Here is a 23,047-nt window from a genome sequence, read left to right on the forward strand (position 1 = left end):
TGAAAGCATGATTTAGGTGCCTCCTCACCCACCTCGACCTCGCTGAGCACAATATCCCTCCTGTGGTGGCAGCATGTTGTGTGCTGCACAATTTAAGCAAATGGAAGGGTGAGGCTTTCCTGCCAGCCTGGATGGCTGAGGCTGACCACATGGCTGGCCAGTACGCTCAGCCTCGCACCGCTGCCATCCGGGAGGCCCAGTGGGGGGGCCGTCCAGATCCGGGAAGCCCTGCGGGAGAGCTTCCACGTGGAGGAGGACTGAACTCTCTCTGCATGCCCCACTGGGGCCTTCTTCCACCCTCCGCTCCTTCCCCTTTCCCCCCCTAACCCGCCTTCCTAATGTCAAATAAAGACATCTGTTTTGCCAACAAAAATCTCTTTATTGTACATAACTGGGGTGGGGGAGGGAGGAGGACGGGTGGGAGAGGGGAGGGGGAAACCTGGGAGGAGGGAGCTGGAAGGGGGTGGAAAGGGAGGAAGGGAAGGTAAAGCTCAGGGTTGGGGGTCCTGCTGGCTCTCCCTTCTCGCAGCACTGCATGTGTGGGGGCGTTGGGGGGGAGTGGGTGTGGAGGGTGGGGCAGGAAGGACAGGGGGTGCGGAGAAAGTGGGAGGGGTAGCAGGGGTGGGAGAAGGAGCGAGAGCTGGGGCGGCCGCAGGGGCTGGAGCAGAAGGAGGCAGGAACCTGTCCACCAGGGTCTGGAGGTGACCTCTGAGGGCACGGCTTGCTCCTCTAGCACCTCCAAGCTCCGCTGCCGCAGCCGCAGATCCTCCCGGACCCAGTGCTCCTAGATGCAGATCTGGTGCTCCAGTAGTCGCAGGTGCCACCGCTGGTACTCCTCCTGGTTCCTGGTGCGCCTTCTGGCCCGGGTGCGGGTGGCTGTTGCAGGTGGGGTGGTGCGCCCTGCAGTCCCAGGTGCTGCGGCTGTGGTGAAACAAGAGCAGTGGTCAGTTCTCCCTGGGGACAAGGTGGGTGAAACCCAACCCCGCTCTGCAAGGCCAAGGCCCCTGCATGACACCCAGCTGCTGCTCCATGGTGGGCAAGGCCCAGGCGCACAGTCTCTGGGCTCCCTCTCCCCCTACCTCCCTGTACACATAAGGGGAACATGATGGCACTCACATGTGGAGCCCTCCCCGGCCTCGGATGGCACAGGCGATGTGCTCTTTGGTGTGCCTCAGGGATCCTGGATCCTGGGCAGGCTCCCTACAAGCTCCTGTCTCTCGGCGTCCTCCTCCTCCGTGTCCAGGACGGGTCCCTCTGCCCTGGGGTCGATCACCACCCGGGGGGCATGCACTGCGTGAGCCCCCAGTATGTGGTCCAGGGCCTCATAATGGGGGCAGGCCTCCGGGTCGGCCCCTGGAGTAGGACTGCCGCAGGTCCTTAATTTTGCAGCGGACCTGCTCTCAGGTCCGCATGTGGCCTCTGGCGGCCAGGCTGTAGAGGGCTGTGTTTCTGTGGCTAGTACGGAGATTGTGGACATTGGAGGCTTCCCCCCAAACCTCGATGTGGTCCATGATCTCCGCACTAGACCAGGCGGGCGCCCGCCTCTTGCGGGCCCAGGCAGGCTCCTGGGAGCCGCCAGCCTGGCCCTGGGAAGAGGTGGAGGGCTGGGTGGCAGCAGGTGGCTGGCTCATCCCGTGCCAGGTGCAGGGTCTGCTGGCTGGGTGCTGGCAGGTTTGCAACTGGCATGGGCACCGTAGCCAGACCATGGCTCTTTAAGGGCTCCGGGGCCGGGAGGGGGGCAGAAGAGTTTCCCTGGTTGTGCCCAGAGTGGCCACCAGGGCAAGCTGGGAAGGGCTAGCCTCCCACTAGTTCGAATTAAGTGGCTACACAGCCCTTAATTCTAACTACTTAATTCAAAGTAGGCGTTAGTCCTCGTAGAATGAGGTTTACCTACTTTGAATTAAGCACTCCGCTAGTTCGAATTAAGTTCGAACTAGCAGTTTGCATGTATAGACGCTATGAAAGTTAATTCGAACTAACGTCTGTTAGTTCAAATTAACTTTGTAGTGTAGACAGACCCTAATGTAGTAAGAACTGCTGGGCTCTTACTACATTTAGGGTGTGTCTTTCTGGAAAAGGGATGCTAATGAGACCAGTCGGTATTGCAAATGCCGCGGGGGATTTAAATATCCCCCGCGGCATTTGCATGAACATGGCTGCCGCTTTTTTCCGGCTCGGGGTTTTGCCGGAGAAAAGCTCCAGTCTAGACGGGATCTTGCGGAAAATAAGCCCTTTTCCACAAGATTCCTACTTGAATAAGGGATCTTGCGGAAAAGGGCTTATTTTCCGCAAGATCCCGTCTAGACTGGAGCTTTTCTCCGGCAAAACCCCGAGCCGGAAAAAAGCGGCAGCCATGTTCATGCAAATGCCGCGGGGGATATTTAAATCCCCCGCGGCATTTGCAATACCGACTGGTCTCATTAGCATCCCTTTTCCAGAAAGACACACCCTAAATGTAGTAAGAGCACAATATTCCTACTTGAATAAGGGATCTTGCGGAAAAGGGCTTATTTTCCGCAAGATCCCGTCTAGACTGGAGCTTTTCTCCGGCAAAACCCCGAGCCGGAAAAAAGCGGCAGCCATGTTCATGCAAATGCCGCGGGGGATATTTAAATCCCCCGCGGCATTTGCAATTCCGACTGGTCTCATTAGCATCCCTTTTCCGGAAAGGGGTGCCAATGTAGACACAGCCTTAAAGTGTAGAGAGCTGCAGCGGGGTTAGCTCCCAGGGGCGGCATAAACCAGGACTGAGCAGTCCCAGCTCTCACTGGCTCCAGGACTGCTGCAGCTCTGCCTTATCTGCTCCCCTTCCCCACACTGCAGAGATGGTGCTGGGGGGAACCGTATTTAAAGCTGGCTTCCTGCAGCACTGGCGCCTGCTTCTCCCACCTTGCTGCCTCTGATACAGAGGCAATGGCGGGGTGAGGTGGGAAGGGGAAGCAAGTAGTTAAGTAGTCATGTGACTACCCAATAAGCGTAAGCTTATCTGGTAGTTGACTATTGGAAGTGACTTAGGGTATGTCTACACTACAAAGTTAATTTGAACTAACAGCCGTTAGTTCGAATTAACTTTAATAGCAGCTATACATGCAAACTGCTAGTTTGAATTTAATTCTATCTAGTGGAGCGCTTAATTCGAACTAGGTAAACCTCATTCTATGAGGACTAATGCCTAGTTCAAATTAAGTAGTTCAAATTAAGGGCTGTGTAGCCACTTAATTCGAACTAGCTGGAAGCTAGCCCTTCCCAAGTTCCCCTTAGTGGCCACTCTGGGCCAAACCAGGAAAACTCCTCTCCTCTTACCCTATGCCGGTCCTGTGCCTGCTGCCCCCCCAACAACTGTCCCTCCTCCCACTCCTGCCCCCCCACCTCTTCCTCCTCAACCTCCACACACTCCTCCTCAATCTCCACACCCTCCAACCCATCATCCCGGGGACACCGAGGCCCCCTCCCTTGCCGTGCTGGGAGGCGGATGGACCGGCGATACCCCCACCCCTGATCCCTGAGTTTCCCCTCCTCCTTTTCCCCCTTGCTTCCCCCTTCCAGCTCCCTCCTCCCAGTTTTCCCCCTCCCCTTTCTCCTGCCCTCTCCTACCTCCTTTCCCCTGTCTCCCCAGAGTTTCATTCCCTCTCCCCAGTTGTGTTGAATAAAGAGAGTTGTTATTTTTGAAAATATGTGTCTTTTATTTGACATCAGGAAGGGGGGGCTAGGGAAGGGTAAGTGGAAGGAGGAGAGGGAGGAATGGGGCACAACCCCCCAGTGGGGCACACCGGGGAGACTGGTAGCGCTTCTCAGAGTAGATGCTCTCCCACAGGGCCCCCTGGATCCTGACAGCCCCTCGATGGTCCTCCTGGATGGCAGCCTGCAGACAGTGCAGCCAGGCTGCTGGCAACGTGTCCGCGAGACGCAGCAGAGTCCCCGGGGGCAGGTCTAGTTCCATGTTGCAGAGTGCCATGGTGTCCCGAGTGAGGGCTAGCAGAGCACTCCGAGACACAAATGCTTTGCTGTCCCTCAGCAGAGAAACCTGAGAACTGTCTGTCCGGGATGGGGAATCAGGTCCCTTTAAGCACAGACCTCGGCTAGCCTGAGGCAGCAGCCCCACACACTAAGTCCGACTCTGATGCCCTTTTGGCACTGGTTCTGGCCAGCCTTACCTTCAATTCAGGGTCCACTCAATCTGGACACACTATTTTGAATTAGAAAAATGCTATTTCAAATTAGTTCTTGTGTGTAGATGCGCTATTTCGAATTAGCTTAATTTGAATTAACTAATTCGAATTTAGTTAATTAGAAATAGCGCTGTAGTGTAGACATACCCTTACATCCCTAATTTAAACAGCCCACAGTAGCAGTAGCGGTGGCTATGAGCCCCAGTGCCTTTTAAATCCCCAGGCCCCAAGGCAATTGCTCCCTTCCTCCCCCTTGGCAGCCCTGATTTTTTTTTTTTTTTGGTGGGGGAGAGGGCTCTTGGTGTCTTTCCCCATTTGTTTTAAAAAAATGTGGAAAACTCCTAGGCCTTGGGCCCACAATCCCCTTTCTGCCCATGCTCTCTTTCCAAAGCTATTTCTTCCGACTTTGCTTGAGTGAATGGGCCTGGCTATGATCTCCCTTCCAGTGACATAAATAAATTGAAGTTCATAGAGATACGCTGGTTTTGTACCAGTCTGTGATCTACATCAGGCCTATTAGCTTCCCTCCTCTGAAACTTACAGAGAATCAGAGCAAGAAACCACGGCTAAATGTTTGATCATCTCCCCTCCCCATGCTTTATGGAACTTGGCTTATGAGTATAAATATGCGTAATGTGTAACCTCTCAATGTTAATGTTACAATCGGCTGTATCTGTATCTCCTGTTTTGATGCATGCATCATTCTTGTCCGACAAGTTAGAAATATAAAGTATGAGACTGTTTATGGTTTTAAATGTGCTAATGAGATCCATTATTGATGCTCGGGATGGCTGGGAAGGGAAGCCTTAATGACTTGGTAATCAGCTTAACTTGTAAACAGCCTTGTTTTTCCTGTAAATCCAACAGTGTTTGGACTAGTGAGACATGTGACCATTCTACCTTGTACTGGGATTCCATCTTGATCCTGGGAACTTTCCATGGAATAGGTGGGCGTAGAAAAAAGGGTTCCTGCCCAGGCAAAAGGTCCACTTAAGCAATGGGAAGTGATCATCCCTTTGTCTTCAGATGGCCTGGAAAATCCTGAAACAATACAAAGAGCTAGAGACTCAGATCAGGGTAAAAGAATATCTTGCCTGCAGATTATGCTTGAAATAAGCACAGATCTTTAAAGTAAGAATCTGCTTACAATACGTTTTTTTCATTAAATTAGGACAGGAGTAGGCAATAATTTTCACAAGAAGGCCACTTGGTATGTGGTCACAGGCTAGCACTTACCATCTATTCTTCAAACTGGAGCAGCTCCTTTGTGTGTCTCCCTCTTTCTGACTCCTGCTTTACAGAGATGGAGTACAGGGGCAGGGGGATTCTCTGATTTCAGCATTCCCCACTCCCCTCCACTCTAAAACACACCAGCCCCCAATCTGCACAGGTATCTGGAGAATCCTGGGAGCAGTTCGGATGCAGGACAGAGCAAGGTAGGGGAGGGACAACTGAACACATGCTGTTAGCTGTAAATATGCACCCTCTGCTAATCAGCTGGTGGGATAGAGAGAAATGCTTGGCTGGCTGGATCCAGGCCTGGGACCTGATTTTGCCCATTATGACTAACTATGGATTCTCTTTTCATTTTAACTTTGTAGCTTACTTTGATCTGTCCGTTTTCACTTGCAACAACTTAAATCCTACTATTTGTACTTAATAAAAACACTTTTGTTTACTATGGGGCCCAGTATAAATAATTTTTACCTGAGGGGAAATGACCAACGTGCATCTCTCTCTTTAGCTGATAAAAAAGGTGAACATCTTCATGACCTTTCCCTATGTAAAACTTATACACAGAGAAATTTGGGGGTAGGGAAGTTGATCCCATTTGGAAGTTGGTTTCTTGGGTGCTGTGCCCCTAGAACTGCACCCCCTCAAAGCTGAAGTAGTTCTGTGTCTGTGTTGCTCTGCAGAGAGGGGAGATGATCCCAAATCTGTGCCTTATCTGGAGGAGGCCAGAGGATCTGGCCCAGCAGGACAGGGAGAGACCCAGAGAGTGAGAAGGCAGGTGTCTGTGGAGCAATCAGGGAACAATCCCAAGGGGACTTCTGTGATCATAACCTGTTACAAGATGAAAGCTTCTGGATAAGCATATAATCTGTAGGCTATGGAGTGATTTGAAATAAAAATGAGAGGTTTAAAACATGCTCCCTTTCCAGGAGGAAAAGGAGAAGAGACAGAAAACATACCTCCAGTATCCCAAAATAGTTGTGCAGTGTAGATGTGCACGTGGAACTCTATTGCGCTTAGTTGCTGGGGGGAGGGAGGGGTGTTCCAGGAACCAAACACCAGTGATGGTGTCTGATCTAAAGGAAAATCTCCCTCCATGCTCAGTTTCTCTTCATTAGAACAAAAGAATTCCTAAAAATTGTATTAATCCACGGCTGTGTCTACACTGGTTTGATCTGGTGCAAAAGCGGCCGCTCTTGCGCAAAAACTTGTTGCCTGTCTACACTGGCTGAGAGTTCTTGCGCAAGTAAACTGACGTTCTAATGTATAAAATCAGGGCTTCTTGCACAAGAACTCTGACGCTCTCGCTCAGGAATAAGCCCTCTTGTGCAAGAGCTCTTCCAGAAGAGGCCAGTGTAGACAGGCAACATGAATTTCTTGTGCAAGAAAGCCCTATGGTTAAAATGGCCATCAGAGCTTTCTTGTGCAAGAGAGCATCTACACTGGCATGGATGCTCTTGCGCAAAAGCACATCTCTTGTGCAAAAGCACATGCCATTGTAGATGCTCTCTTCTGGAAGAGTTTTTGCAGAAGAACATGCCAGTGTAGACGTAGCCCACTAGTAAACGGAAATGGTAGAATTATCAATAAAATACAGATAAGGCAGATGTGTTCCATACCTATTTCTGTCCTATATTTGGGAAAAAGCCAGATGATAGAAAAGTTTCAATTCCAACAGTATCTCAGAAAGTTGTTAAACAACAGCTATTCTAAGGTAGACATTTTAAAATCAGCATCGAAGAGTGTTAAAAGAATCAGCTGAGGAATTCTCTGGACCATAACACTGACTCCTAGTAAATCTTGGAAAACTGGAAAGTTCTAGAGGACTGAAAGAAAGCCAGTATCACTCCCATATTTCAAAATGGTAAACAATGTGACATGAGTAAACAAGATGGGCCAAAATGACTTAGTTTGACATTGATTCAAGGGAAAATCATGAAGTAACTGATACCAGGCTCTATTAAAATGGAGTCAACGAAAGTGATATAATTAATGCCAAATTACACTGCTTTATAGAACTTAGATCTTGTCTATTTTTTAAGAGGTTACAAGTTTGGTTAAGAGAGGTAATACTGTTGATTTTATATACTAAGACTTCTGTAAGATATTTGACTTGGTTCCACTTGACATTTTGATTAAGAAACTAGAAATATACAAAAATAAACATAGTGCATATTACATGGATTAAAAATTGGTTAACTTATAGGCCTTAAGATGTAATTGCAAACAAATAACATGAAGCCCCTCTCTCTTTCCCCTCTTACACATTTCCTGACTAGTGCATGATAATGACTTGAGCTAGTGGAGAAGAGAATTACACGCATAAAATACTTTGAGATCCTCTAGGACATAAAAGTGTTCTACAGATTCAAGGGTGTGGGATTTTTTGTTGTTCTTTTAAATAGTGATTGATATATTTCTATTCAAATATATTTCAAATAGTCTTAGATCCAAAGGCCAATGAAAATGCAGTTTGAATAGAAATAAGTTTTGCATTTTGTGTTGACACATTGGCTGTGTCTACACTGGCATGAATTTCCGGAAATGCTTAAAACGGAATACTATTCCGTTTTCAGTTTTTCCGGAAAAGGAGCGTCTACATTGGCAGGCTGCTTTTCCGGAAAAGCCCTTTTTCCGGAAAAGCGTCTGTTGCCAATGTAGACACGCTTTTCCGGAAAAGAGCCCCGATCGCCATTTTCACGATCGGGGCTTTTTTCCAGAAAAGACTATTGGGCTGTCTACACTGGCCCTTTTCCGGAACAGTGTTCCGGAATAAGGACTTATGCCCGAGTGGGAGCAGAATAGTTTTTCCGGAATAGTGGCTGATTTGGTACAATACAGCATCGTTGCTTTTCCGGAAATTCAAGGGCCAGTGTAGACAGCTTGCAGCTTATTCCAGAAAAGCGACTGATTTTCCGGAATAAGTGGCCCAGTGTGTAGACAGCCACTGTGTGTAGGGGGTCACTTCTGTTCTTCTTTCATTTAGATACCTAGGGACAGAATCTGGAATGTTGGATCAAAACCCTATTTCTACAGGGCAAGAGTATCATGGAGCTTTTGTTTTTGTGTATTGTTTTCCATACCCCCCTCCTTACTTCTTGGTTGTACAGGGTAATTAGATGCAGATGTTGTTTCTGTTTATCTGTTTGCCTTTTACTTATGCTCAGTATGTTCTGATGAACTTCCTTTTGGTAGTCACATTTTCTCAGTCATTAACCATCAGTTTCCAAGTTAGCCTGTAATTCTCTCTCTCTCTCTCTCTATCTCACACACACACACACACACACAAATATATGTAACCCTTCTGCTGGGTAGGCCCGGCAGCAACCAGGGCCGGGTTCAATGTCTAGAGGTCCATCTCACACAAAACTGGCTCGAGCCCCCACCAAGTAGCCTGGGAAATTCACACTCCCCTAGGTGCCTCTGAGAGGCAAAGCTTCCCCACTTGCAAGCACAGAGTCTGAGGCTACGTCTACACTGGCACCCTTTTCCGGAAATGCTTAAAACGGAACAGTTTTCCATTATAAGTATTTCCGGAAAAAGCACGTCTACATTTGCAGGATGCTTTTCCGGAAAAGCACTTTGTCTGGAAAAGCGTTTGTGGCCAATGTAGATGTGCTTTTCCGGAAAAAATCCCTGATCGTCATTTTCGCGATTGGGGCTTTTTTGTGGAAAAGACTACTGTGCTGTCTACACTGGCCCTTTTCCGGAACAGTTTTTCTGGAAAAGGACTTTTGCCCGAACGGAAGTAGCATAGTTTTTCCGGAAAAACACTGACAATTGTACAGTAGATCGTTATTGCTTTTCCGGAAAAGCAAGCGGCCAGTGTAGACAGCTGGCAAGTTATTCCGGAAAAGTGGCTGCTTTTCCGGAATAAGTGGCCCAGTGTAGACACAGCCCTAGTGTAGAAAAGAAACTCCTAATGAAAGAGAGAGAGAAGTCATATGGCATTATCTTGGGAAAATACCACAAACAGAGTTTGTAGCCCCCTCCCCCATGAGTAACTGTCCCAGCTCAAAAGGATTGAGCAATGTCTTTTGCTTCTCAGGCTCACCAGTCCAACAAGGTAAGGGTTCCGTTCATTTACCCAAACTTTCTCCATACCCCACGTCAACCGCCCCACTTACAGTTCTGTCCAGTCAGTGCAGACCCTGACACATCATCCTGATGACAACTTCGTGAGCCTGAGGCTATGCCACTTTTGTGCTGCTCCTACTGGCCGCCTGCCAGTTGTTCCCGCCAGCCGCTCTGCTGGTCACCTTCCGCCGCTCCTACCATCTGCTCCCACCAGCCGCTCCACAGGCTGCAATGGGACTGGCTCCCAACCAAACCAGTGATTTCAGCTCTTAGGGGCTAAGTCTAGACTGGCATGATTTTCCAGAAATGCTTTTAACTGAAAAGTTTTCCGTTAAAAGCATTTTTGGAAAAGCGCATCTAGATTGGCAGGACGCTTTTCCGCAAAAGCACTTTTTGTGGAAAAGCATCCGTGGCCAATCTAGACGTTCTTTTCCGCAAAAAAGCCCCAATCGCCATTTTTGGGATCGGGGCTTTTTTGCGGAAAACAAATCTCTGCTGTCTACACTGGCCCTTTTGCGCAAAATTTTTTCGGAAAAAGACTTTTGCCCGAACAGGAGCAGCATAGTATTTCCGCAAAAACACTGACAATCTTACATGAGGTCGTCAGTGCTTTTGCGGAAATTCAAGCGGCCAGTGTAGTTAGCTGGCAAGTTACCACTTATCCAGAAAAAGTGGCCAGTCTAGACACAGCCAGGCTGTGTCTACATTGGTAAGATTAAGTGCAAAAGCGGCTGCTTTTGCACAAAATCTTGCCGCCTGTCTACACTGGCCACGAGTATTTGCGCAAGAACACTGACATTCTACTGTATGAAATCAGTGCTTCTTTTGCAAATACTCTGACGCTCCCGCTCAGGAATAAGTCCTCTTGCGCAAGTGGCCAGTATAGACAGGTAACATCAATTTCTTGCACACGAAAGCCCGATGGCTAAAATGGCCATTAGAGCGTTCTTGCACAAGAGAGCATCTACACTGGCATGGATGCTTTTGCACAAAAGCACATCTCTTGCGCAAAGGCACATGCCAGTGGACGCTCTCTTGCACAAATTCTTTTAACGCAAAAACTCTTGCATTAAAAGTATTTGCGCAAAATCTTGCCAGTGTAGACATAGCCTTAGTGATTTCAACTCTTTAGCCACCACCTAGGCTGGCCAGCTTCCAGCAGACTAACAAAAAGACTCCTCATGTAGTCTGCTTTAAGTCTGTCCTTAAAACCAGGGGGGAAAGGGGCAGGTTGAGCCAGCCTTACAGCTCGCACCTGGCAGGCATGAAGCAGGTTGCCTCAAGCCCTTCCCCCCCCAACTCAGTTCACTTAATTCTGGCAAGGGGGAGGCTTGTTCCTCAGAGACCTCTTACAATGATGGTGTCTCTCTTGCAAGCACTGGTGTCATATTTTACAGTTCCCACATTTAGGGGTAGCATGATTTGTGACCCCCACAACAGCCTCAAATTAGTTACAATACATCTCATTCCATTCCAACACTGATCCTCCATCAGCCCTGGCTGAATTGGATTTACATAACCACACCTCGGATGCCTTCCCCTCCTGGCATGAGCTGTATTTACAGTTAATCAACAGTTAACAGTTAATTATCTTGCAGAGCTAAACAATTGGGGTGCGTCTAGACTGGCAAGATTTTGTGCAAAAGCAACTGCTTTTGCGCAAAAACTTGCCAGCTGTCTACACTGGCCGCTTTAATTTGCGCAAGAGCACTGACGTTCTAATGTAAGAATTCAGTGCTTCTTGCGCAAATACTTTGACGCTCCCACTCAGGGATAAGCCCTCTTGAGAAAGAGTACTTTTCCAAAATAAAGCCTTTTCCAAAAGATCCCTTATCCCTTATTTCATAGAGGGATAAGGGATCTTTCGGAAAAGGCTTTATTTTCCACAAGATCAGCATCTAGACTGGCACTTTTCTCCGGCAAATCTCTGTGCCGAAAAAAAGCGGCAGCCATTTTTATGCTAATGAAGCGGGGGAGATTCAAATCCCCGCTTCATTAGCAATTGTGATACGTCTAATTTACATCCCTTTTACGAAAAAGGGATGTAGTCTAGATGTAGCCCCACAGTAATTCAGGCCCAGCTTATATATAGAATGACCTTTTTTGTGCACCTTTCCAGGAATGCAAATGATTTCACCTTTAAGTTTGATGTATCTACCATGTAAACCTCTTTAAAGCCTGGAGAACCCAGAAACATTTACTACTAACTCCGTACCCACCAAAACCAGATCTGAGCAGACACTTCCAGATCCAATCTCACTCCCAAACAGAAATGTCAGGCACAACAACTGATTTCTACTTTCTCGTCCATCTTTTTGGCTAAACCAGGCCAAACTCACCTGGAAGACTATTACATCCAGATGGAACCAGGGGTGAAGGTGCAGGAGAACCCCCACTTCTTCCCCAGAAGCTAAGGGAAACTATGTGACAGGAACTCCTGTTGATTCTGGTGTTGAGGTAATCAAGGAGTCCTTTAGTGACTGGAAAAGCCTGGTGGTCCTAGTCCCCAAACCTAATGGGAGTACCCACTTTTGCATTGATTTCCATAACATGAATGCGATGTCAAATTTCAATGTGTAACCCATGCTCTGGATATAATCTGCTTGATTGGCTCAGAGAGATGGAGTAAATCCCCACTCTGGACTTAACCAAAGAGAACTGGCCGATCCAAGTCTAAGAAGAAGATGGCATTCTCCAACCCCTTTAGACTCTTCCAATTCTGAACTGTGCCTTTTGGTTTGCATGGCTCCCCCACCATGTTCCAACAGCTAATGGACCCCGTTTTCAGTCTCCACAGCCAGTACACAGCTTCTTATTTAGATGACATGGTTATTTATAAGAATCAAACATTCTTAGAAGGGAAGAATACAAAGGTTCTATCAACTCCAAATAAATGTGCTGGCAGGCAAACATTGCGAGAATGATAACTGATTGAAAAGACAGCATTTTTGTGCTAACATCAACAGCATACCGTGTAAGAAGAAGATAGTATATATCTGTATTCAAACCAGCAGCATAGCTAACTACAAGCATTGGTAGTAACAGATTCAATTTAACTCTGCCTACCAAGCTTTGGCTGCAGCAGGCAACTACATGGAATGCTAAATAGCAAAGCAAAGACTGTATAGAAAGGAATATTTGAAAGGACAGAACAAATTGCAGCTTGATGAGGAAGGACAGGATGAGATAAACTTTCCATTAGCGATAATGGGACTTGCTTATCTAAATCTGCACACACTGAGCCAGAAGTGTCTAAGGAAAGAAATGCTATTTATAATTGGCTTTTCCCAGAAGTAAATACACTGAGGTGGAAAAAAAAACAGTTAAAAGGATTCTCAAAAGACAATCTGATTAACTTTGTCTGTGGCATATTCTTCTAAAGGAAGAGAAATCCTTAAAACATGGGAGTAGAATCTTGAACTGTAAATTGATGTACAAAAATCAGCATCTTATACAACAAATAGAAGTGAATCAAGAAGGAGCTCTCAGTGCTAGAGACTTTAATACAAAATGAGTTTCCACACAAACTTCCTTGTGGCTGAACTTCACAAGAACTTAGACACGCCACTCACAATGCTCACTTCACTTTCCTACAAAAGAAAAGGACAATAAACTATCTAAACGCCTACATGCCTCAGGGCACAAATCTAGGACCCTCAACTCACCTATCGGCACTGTTAATCTATCCAACCACACACTTAGCCTGGCTGAATAGTCTGTCCTATTTAGGGGATTCTCTTTCTGCCCCACAACCCTACATGTAGGATCCATTTCTGTGGTGACCTTGAAACCAATTTTCACTGACTCTGTCTGAAGGAATATTTCCAACACACAACTGAACATTGCACTGACCCTCAGGATGTCTCCTAACAGCCTCACAAGAGGAATATCTCTACATGGTAGAGAGTACATATTTTTAATTTAATGTAATACATTACAGAGTTGTAATTACCAAAAAAAAAAAAAAAATGCAAGAGAGCAGTATGATTGCTCGAAGCTTCAGTATATGGAGGAGAAAAGCCTGTTGAGAGTCTATGGGTTAAGTTTAGAGGTGGAAGCAACAGGGGTGATTTTGTGGTTGTTGTCTGCTGTAGACCTCCGGATCAGGTGGATGAGATAGACCAGGCTTTCATCAGACAACTGAGAGAAGCTTCTAGATATCAGGCCCTGGTTCTCAAGGAGGACTTTAATCACCCTGATATCTGTTGGGAGACCAATACAGCAGTACACAGACAATCCAGGAAGTTTTTGGAGAAAGTTGGGGATAACTTCTTCGTACAAGTGCTGAAGGAACCACCCAGGGGCCATGCACAGCTTGACCTGCTGCTCACAAACAGGGAGCAACTAGTAGGAGAAGCAGAGGTGGGTGACAACCTGGGAAGCAGTGATCATGAGATGGTAGATTTCAGGATCCTGACCAAAGGAAGAAAGGAGAGTAGCAAAATTCACAACCTGGACTTCAGAAAAGCAGGCTTTGACTCCCTCAGAGAACTGATGGGCAGGATTCCCTGGGATGCTTACATGAAGGGGAAAGGAGTCCAGGAGAGCTGGCAGTATTTTAAAGATGCCGTATTAAAGGCACAAGAAGAAACCAACCCGATGTGCAGCAAGAAAAGCGAATATGGTAGGCAACCAGATTGGCTTACTGGGAACATCCTTGGTGAGCTTAAACACAAAAAGGAAGCTTACAAGAAGTGGAAACTTGGACAGGTGATTTGGGAGGAGCATAAATATATTGCTCAAGAATGCAGGGGAGTTATCAGGAAGGTGAAAGCACAACTGGAATTGGAGCTAGCAAGGCTGTCAGTATCCAGGAGGCCCTGCGGGAGACCTCCCACCCTGAGGAGCACTCCCTGGTCTGCCCCACTGGAGACTTGTGCCTCATTCCTCCCTCACGTCCTTCCACTTACCCCTCCCTAACCCCCCTTCCTGATGTCAAATAAAATACATGTATTTTCATGAACACAAACTCTCTTTATTTAACAAAACTGGTGGGGTGAGGGGATGAAACTCTGGTGAGACTGTGGAAAGGAGGTAGGAGAGGGGAGGAGAGAAGGTGGGAGAGGGGAGGGTAAAACCTGGAAGAAGGGAGCTGGAAGGGGGAAGCAAGGGGAAGAAGGGGGAGGGAAAGCTCAGGGCTCAAGGTTGGGGGGTCTTGCCGGACCATCTTGATTTTCATGCAAACCTGCTCAGGGGATCGCATGTGGCCTTTGGTGGCCAGGCTGGCAGTTATCCTGCCATAGACGGCCGTGTTCCTCCATCTAGTGTGGAGTTCACGGACATTGGGGGCATCCCCCCCAAACCTGAATAAGGTCCATGATCTCCACCCTGGACCAGGAAGGCGCCCGCCTTCTCCAGCCTTTGTCAGGATCCTGGGAGCTGGCACACTGCTCCTGGGGAGCGGTGGAGGGATGGCTGCCAGTGACTTGCTGGCTCATGTTTTGGGGCCACTGGGTCAGGGGCAGTGATGGCTGGCTCTGGGCTGGCAGGCTTGGAGCTGGCACAGGCACTGTGGCCAGAGTCTACCCCTTTAAGGGCTCTGGGAAGAGCAGGGGAGGGAGAGGAGAGTTCTTGGTTGAGGCTGGAGTGGCCACCAGGGCACCCTGGGAAGGCTGGAGGCCCCCTATTTCGATATAAGTGTCTACACAGCACTTATTTCAAAATAGCTAATTTGAGTTTGGTGTTACTCCTTGTAGAATGAGGTTTACCAAATTTGAATTAAGCACCCTGCTATTTCGAATTCAATAATTTGAATTGAGGTTTGCCTATGTAGACACTATTAAAGTTCATTCGAAATAAAGGCTGTTATTTTGAATTAACTTTGATGTGTAGACATACCCAGAGTGACTTCCAAGCAGATATTCTTTGAAAAGAGAAGAAACCTGGACATTTCTATTTTAAAACTATGGTTTAAATTAAGAATACAGCTACCTGTCCAAGAGAACACAACAAAATCTTATTTTGTCCTGGCCAGCTAACCTCTCTCAGCCATGATAACTGTTTTGTAATATATTGCGCTGAATGGTGCACACAGCTGGACTAGCAACAAGGACATGTCTGAAAAACGGAAACAAACACAACATGATCACGCTGGATAAAAATGCAACTGACACCACATGAAACTAATCAGCTACTGCAGCTGTTGTGGCTTGGAAGAAAACCAAATGAAGGACTCTAAAGATGCTTTTTGTTGTCATTTTCCTTCTATAATGTTAACCTGCTTTTGTGAACAGAGGACATTTTCTGTCAGTCATATTAGAAGAGTCATGAACATAGTTTGACATAAAACAAATTTCAAACTACATCTTGAATCGACTAAGAAGAATGGGCCTCTTTAAAAAAATTAGACATGTAAGTATGTGTAAAATGGGTACCTAATTTGCATGCATAATTGTGATTGCACATTCAAACTGAGTCACTGCTGCTGCACATAGATGATTTTAGTTGTATTCGTGCACAACTGCCAAATTTGGGCAATCACAATAACTGCATTGATATTGAGCAAAACCTGTGCAGCTCCCACTCTCATACAGCTGCCCCTACCCCGTGTCTTGAATCTCTTTTTGCATCTACCAGTTGTACTCCATTAACTTCATTGCAAATACCTCTGATTTACACCAATATTAATGAGAGCCAAATTGGACCAAAATCAAAAAAACCCTCAACACAAAACAAGTGTGAAAAGGAAGTGTGAAAATAATGCCATCTAATTGTTTTACCAACATTAAATAGATACCCTAGCCTAGCCTGTTTAGCCAGCCAGGTTTTACAAAAGGTGATGTTCATTCTATTCCTGGAGTAACCCTTTTAAACAGTGCAGTCTCTGGAACATAGGCATCAAACAGCAGGACACTGGTCTTTTGGGTTCTTTGTGATATGATTACATAAATACTTCTGTTTTGGTCAGAGAATATGCTCTCCACTAAAACCATCAAACAAATATCATTGCTAAGGTATGTGTGATATGATGATACAGTGTTACTCTTAAGTCTGATTTCTCTGAAGTCATTAAGAATTTCTCCTGGCACCACTTTCAGAGAAATCCATTCTGAAATATAGTTAAAATAATAACACTAAAATTCTTCTTCCTCTCCTTAGGAAGAAACAGAACACACTAGGGCTATGTCTACATTATGGCTACGTCTAGACTACATCCCTTTTTCGTAAAAGGGATGTAAATTAGAAGTATTGCAATTGCTAATGAAGTGGGGATTTAAATCTCCCCTGCTTCATTAGCATAAAAATGCCGCTTTTTTTCCTCACAGAGCTTTGTCGGAAAAAAGTGCCAGTCTAGACGCTGATCTTGCAGAAAATAAAGTCTTTTCCAAAAGATCTCTTATCCCTCTTGAAATGAGGGATAAGAGATCTTTCGTAAAAGGCTTTAGTTTTCGAAAGATCAGCGTCTAGACTGGTGCTTTTCTCCGGCAAAGCTCCGTGCTGAAAAAAAGCGGCAACCATTTTTATGCTAATGAAGAAGGGGAGATTTAAATCCCCGCTTCATTAGCAATTGCGATACGTCTAATTTACATCCCTTTTATGAAAAAGGGATGTAGTCTAGACGTAGCCTATGAGTTTTCTCAGCAAAAAATATGTTAATGAGGGACTCATTTGCATGAGTCACAATCTCATTTGCATATTTTGTCAATCCGTTTTTTCGCTAGTGTTTTTGTGCAAAAACAAGCAGTGTGGACATTTTCTTTTTGTGCAAAGACCCCTTTTCCCTCAAGATGGGTAAACCTCCTTTACTGGATATTGCAGGAAAAGGGGCTTTTGCACAAAAAGAAAATGTCCACACTGCTTGTTTTTGCACAAAAACCCTAGCGAAAAAACGGATCAGCAAAAAATATGCAAATGAGATTGCGACTCATGCAAATGAGTCCCTCATTAGCATATTTTTTGCTGAGAAAACTCATAGTGTAGACGTAACCTATATTATTGAACACCCAGGGGTTACATCTACACGGCCGGTTTTGCCAGCAGTGAGTATGCAAATAAGGCATGGATTAGCATATTGCAACACCTCATTTGCATAATTTATGCACACCATTTTTGCACAGAGGGTTTTTGTGGAAAAAAATTCGTGTGGACAGGATCCTTATGCTTCAGAGGCATATTGATCTTGTGGAAAATGGAGATTTTGTGCAAAAAAAACCAATCACACTACTTCTTTTTCGGCAAAAACTCTTTGTGCAAAAATGGTATGAATACATTATGCAAATGAGGCACTGTGATATGCTAATAATTTGTGCACTCACATACTCATTTGCATACTATCTGCCGGCAAAACCAGCAGTGTAGATGAAGCCCAGGCAAGGTGCTACTTCCTTGCTTCCAAGGGGGAATGAACTGAATCAGCCGTTTCATTATGCTAGGTGAAGGGGGTCAGTTGGCACATTTTGGGGAGGTGGGTTTGGAGAAGAGGAATTGGAAGGGAGGCAGAACAGAAACTGTGCTTACTCCCAGCCTACTCCCTGACCGTGGAGCAATAGTGTAGCTGGTCTCCCCTCCAATGCAGGGTCTGGTGGCAAGGTTAAGCTGTGCAGGCAAGAAAGGAGATTCTTTTCCTCTGGCTTCCTGGTCAGTGGGCTCACAACAGAGGTCACTGTAGTCAGGAAAGTGCCATGCAAAATCACACCCTGGCTTTATGGTTTTGTGTTTTTAAATCATTCCATGCAGTGAGATGCCACTGTGGATAGGTCTGTGAAGTCAACTTGAGTAACCAGCAGAATTGGTGTTAGAAACATAAAATCACTTCTAACCATCCAATGGATACAGTCCAGGGCAGAGCATTAGCAGCTCTTCAGATGCTGACCATGAAAGCAATCACACGCCAAGGAAGCATTCAGCCACACTGGTTCACACAGTTGGAATTGCTGCTGCTTTTCAAGTAGTTTGTTAAATCTGTTCAGTCACATCAAAGAGAGAGAGATTGTCCCCTGTGCGGTGGCAGGAGTGCTCTACAGAGGCTGACTTGTGGGTGAGGAGGAAAGTACAGGGGAGGAGGAGGAAAGCAGCTGCTCATGTTGCCAATTTTGTTGAACAGAGGAAACCAGCTCACATGGGCTTTTAACACGAGGTTCCATATAAAGAACAAAAGGACTTCCCTCCCCTGTGAAATTATGAGGATGATAGTGGATTTGAAAAGACAATACAAGCAAACCTAGAAGACAGATTTCCCCTCTCCCCACACAACTCACATGAAACTTAACAAATCAAACTGCCAGCTAGCCCTGGACCCATCCATTCTGGGCTTATTCATTTGCCTCCTTTTGTTAGCTGTTAATTAATCTCTGCAGAATCACTTACTCCTTAGACAGTCTCAGCTAACTAGAAATGGTGGGTCAGCAACCTCTGTGAAGGGAACTGGTGATGGCAGTCCCATGCCAAGCAGAAAGACATGCACATAACTGCTAAATTTACCAATTGGCATCCCAGCTGCCATTGCAGTCTGTGTGGAGAAGCCTGAGGGGACATGCGGATGAATTACTCTATCACCTTCAAACCTGGCTCAAGTCCAGGCATTCTGGGTGAGATACATCTCAAGTACTTGTTGAGCTTTTTGGATTAATATTAACTCTCAATGAAGTCAATGGCAGTCTCTCTCAAATAAGTCTTGAGGCCCAGATCCTGCAATTAGCTTTGCATGGGCAGACTTTTGTTCCCTACACAGAATCTCACGGAGTTGACTGGGGTTCTGTCAGGATGAAGGGATGAATCTGTGCAAAGTCAATTGCAAGCATGAAGCTTTTTTCTTTTATTTATTTCATTATTTTAATAGTTTTCAATATTTCTACTGTGTCTTGTGGGTTCTGGGATAAAAATTGAGACTTCAGCCTCCTGGGCTTCCTCTCCAGCCTTTTCCTAATTACTTGGTTCACGTGGCTGGGTCCCTGGCAACTGAGTAGCCTAGTGGCTACTGAATCAGCGAGCAAGAAGAGGGGAAGAGGTGCTGGGCCCCTGCTTCCTGTGTTCCTGGCCAAAAAACTCCAAACCACTTCCTGTTCAAGTCCCTAAGTTTCCCCTTAGCTGGGGCTTCTCCATAGGTTCCCCCCTTTTCCCAGAAGGGTAGGGTGTGGGCTTTCTTACTCCCGTGGCTGCTGAGTGGACAGGCTCAGATTCGTGTCTTTAGACCACTGACCTAGGCTCCTGCCTCTCTGCGAGTCAGCTCCAAAGTGACTCAGGCTACATCCTTTTCTCCTTCCTTCAGGCCTGACATTGGTTGCAGATAAAGTGGGGTCAGGGATAGCTGGGCCCAGAGGCTTTCTTTAACCCCCTGGAACTCCTTCCAAATTCATTATTAAGGAGGAAGAGGAGTTATTTCCTGAAACCTTTTCAATTGATTCATAAACTCATTTTTATTTAAACAAAATAAACAAAAAAACAACATAACGCCTGACAAATAACTTAACCAAAACCAACGTAAGTCCAGCACAAATTATTCTGCATCATGGAGTGATATAAATCAATCTATGAACTGGAGAGTTTAGAATGAAATCAGAGACACCATCAAACCTTGTTACTGGTGGAAATTATCCATTCAACCCACACAGAGTCAAAAATTAGAAGAAAAACAGACATCATTCTCTGAGAAATAAAAGAATTCCTGACAAGTTTCTCATAAATATGCATACTTCATTCCCATGCAGCCATTAACTTCTGACATGGTGGTATTTCACTCAGAAGGGGCAAAGTATTATCAGTATTTCAGGGACTCACAAAGTTCTGGTTTTGGGTAGGCCATAATACAGTAGGATTCAGTTTTGCAGGTTACCTGGATATTCTCATGAATTAAAACATGTTAATGAAGGAAAAATATCCTCTGAAAACATTCAACAATGCTCCTGAATACAAATTATTTCATAAATATGTAAATCCTGTCTCAATGTGACACTTGGCTTGCCTGGAAAACACTGATAGACTAAAGAAATTAAACTCCATCAAAGATGATGAAAATTTAATTTAATACTTTTCTAGCATTAAACAGGGAAGACTGAATTTTAATAGCTATATAACATGCTTCAATACATAGTTCAACCAAAATATCCATAATGTTCAATAAATAGACATGGACAAATGCTTTGCAAAATAAAGAGAAGGAGTGGAAGACTTTGCCAGTTTCACTGCACACAGACACTGACTAAAAGGAACCCATTGGGCCAAGAGTTTGGAGCTATCACCTTTGATCCTGTAATATACCTAGTACTGTCAGGCATCCAACACTCAGTGTGACATCAGTTGGATAGGTTATGTCATGGCCTGAATCACACAGCCATGCAGAACTGTTTTACTTTAAGTTGACTAAAATTCCACCTCACTGCGAAGTCCTGTTTTAGGTGGTTGTAGGGAAAACTGTTCATCTCCCACAACTGCTTCAGGACTTAAGGGTGCATCTACACTGCACTCATAGGTCAAAATAAGATATGCAATTTGAGCTATGCAAATTGTGCATCTTATTTAAATCTAATTTTGAAATAATCCACTATTCCAAAACGTCCCTTACTCCTCGTGGAACGAAGTTTATAGGGACATTGGGATAGCAAGCCCGTTATTTCAAAATCTATTTCAAAATAATGGACTAGTTTAATAGACCTCCAGGATCCCAAAATAGCACCACAGTCTAGATGTACCCTAAGGCTACGTCTACACTACATGCTTCTTCCACACCTCAAGGCATATCGCCAAAGTGGTGTGCTTTTGTGCAAGAGAGCATTCACACTGCTGGACGCTCTTGCTTAAGAATGCTCTGATGGCCATTCATCTGTGCTTTTTCCCATAGCATCCACACTTGTCTTTTTGCACAATAGCTGTAGCGCAAAAAGCAGTTATGCCTCAGAAAAGGAGGTTTACCTATGGTGGAAAAAGCCCTCTGTTCTGTCATTTAACTGCCCATTTAATTGTGCAAGAGCTTACTTGAGATGTGGATGCTCTGTCGTTTTTTGCACAAAAACAGCAGTTTTTATGCAAAAATCTTGTAGTGTAGACGTAGCCTAAGTGTTTAGAATGAGCAGCTAATGTGGCCCCAGATTATACAGGACAACAACCATCAATGCTCTGTCTGCTGCCTCATTTTTCCTTTGTCTTTCCCTCACAATTATATTCAGATAATTTGCAAAGCACAGGAGAGGTAATTTGCAAAGCATGGAAGAGGAATAAAAGCTGCACAGTTATCCAATAGAGAAAGACAGTCCTATGTAGCTTAATCCTAAAATAAATCAATTCACACAGAGACTTAATGTGGTTTAACTAATCGGCTGTGTCTAGATTGCATCCCTTTTCCGTAAAAGGGATGCAAATTAGACACATCGCAATTGCAAATGAAGCGGGGACTTAAATTCCCCCTGCTTCATTTGCATAAAAATGGCTGCCGCTTTTTTCTGGCTCGGAGCTTCGCAAGAAAAAAGTGCCAGTCTAGACTCGGATCTTTCAGAAAATAAAGCCTTTTCTGAAAGATCCCTTATTCCTTTTTTTAAGAGGAATAAGGGATCTTTTGGAAAAGGCTTTATTTTCTGAAAGATCCCCATCTAGACTGGCGCTTTTTTCCGGCAAAGCTCTGAGCCGGAAAAAAGCGGCAGCCATGTTTATGCAAATGAAGCAGGGGGAATTTAAGTCCCCGCTTCATTTGCAATTGCGATGTGTCTAATTTGCATCCCTTTTACGGAAAAGGGATGCAGTCTAGACACAGCCAATCCAGTATAACTTTTCTGGTATAGTAATGCTGGTAAATTTCCTCCCATCAACAAAGCCTGATAAAGGTAGTCTAAGGTGTGTCTAGACTGCCAGGGTTTTTTTGAAAAATGGCTGTTTTTTGAAAAAACTTCACTTACATCCACACCGCTATTGCATTCTTTCAGAAGAAAACTGGAAGAATGCAGGGGGGTTTTCTGACATTGGTAAACCTCATTCTACAAGGAGGAATGCCTTTTCCAAAAGAGCTCTTTCTGAAAAAGGAGTGTGTGGACATGGAAGAGGGAATTTTTTTGAAAGAAGAGGCCTCCAAGAAAAAAAGCACATGTGCCCTGGTGGACACTCTGGCTACACCAGTGGTCACCAACCAGTAAATTGGGATCAACCAGTAGATCTTGGAGTCTCTGACAGGTGATCCTGACCAGGTTGACCAAGCTCCCCGAGAGCCCCCTGGCCCACACAGTGAGCAGTACCAGGTCTCAGAGGACCCACCCAGGGACACCAAACGCTGGGCCCCTTCCTGAACCAGGGCGGAGATCCTGTCCCTCCTGGAGCTGTGGGGGGAGGAGGAAGCTATGCAGGATCTCCACTCCCGGAGGCGTAATGTGGACATTTATGGGCTCCGGCTGAAGCTCTGGCCCAAGAGGATACCACCCCTGCCCCTTGAACCAAGTATGGAGCAAGGTGAAGGAGCTAAGCCAAGGGTATGCTTGGGCCAGGGAGCGCAGCTCTCGCTCCGGGGCAGGACCCCACTCCTGCCCTTATTACAAATAGCTGCACTAGATCCTGAGGGGTATGAAGCCCTTTCCCCACCTGGCTCTGGTGGACTTGTGTGTGGAGACTCCAGTGCTCACCCGGCTGGAGCCCCTGGTGGAGGAAGATGA

General features: G+C 45.7%; 1 long non-coding RNA gene across 1 annotated transcript in view; it reads right to left on the reverse strand.

The window, feature by feature from the left end:
- Positions 1-405: 405 nt before the first annotated feature.
- The window catches only part of LOC112544174 (uncharacterized), a 74,089-nt gene continuing 51,447 nt past the window's right edge, over positions 406-23,047 (reverse strand). The window contains exons 2-3 of the long non-coding RNA XR_012906611.1: positions 5,070-5,210; positions 406-921 (exon numbers count right to left, since the gene is read on the reverse strand). This is a non-coding gene — a long non-coding RNA (uncharacterized LOC112544174). The remainder of the gene's footprint in view (positions 922-5,069; positions 5,211-23,047) is intronic.

Source organism: Pelodiscus sinensis, chromosome 11 (assembly GCF_049634645.1).
Source record: "Pelodiscus sinensis isolate JC-2024 chromosome 11, ASM4963464v1, whole genome shotgun sequence".
In the NCBI taxonomy this organism is placed as follows: domain Eukaryota; kingdom Metazoa; phylum Chordata; order Testudines; family Trionychidae; genus Pelodiscus; species Pelodiscus sinensis.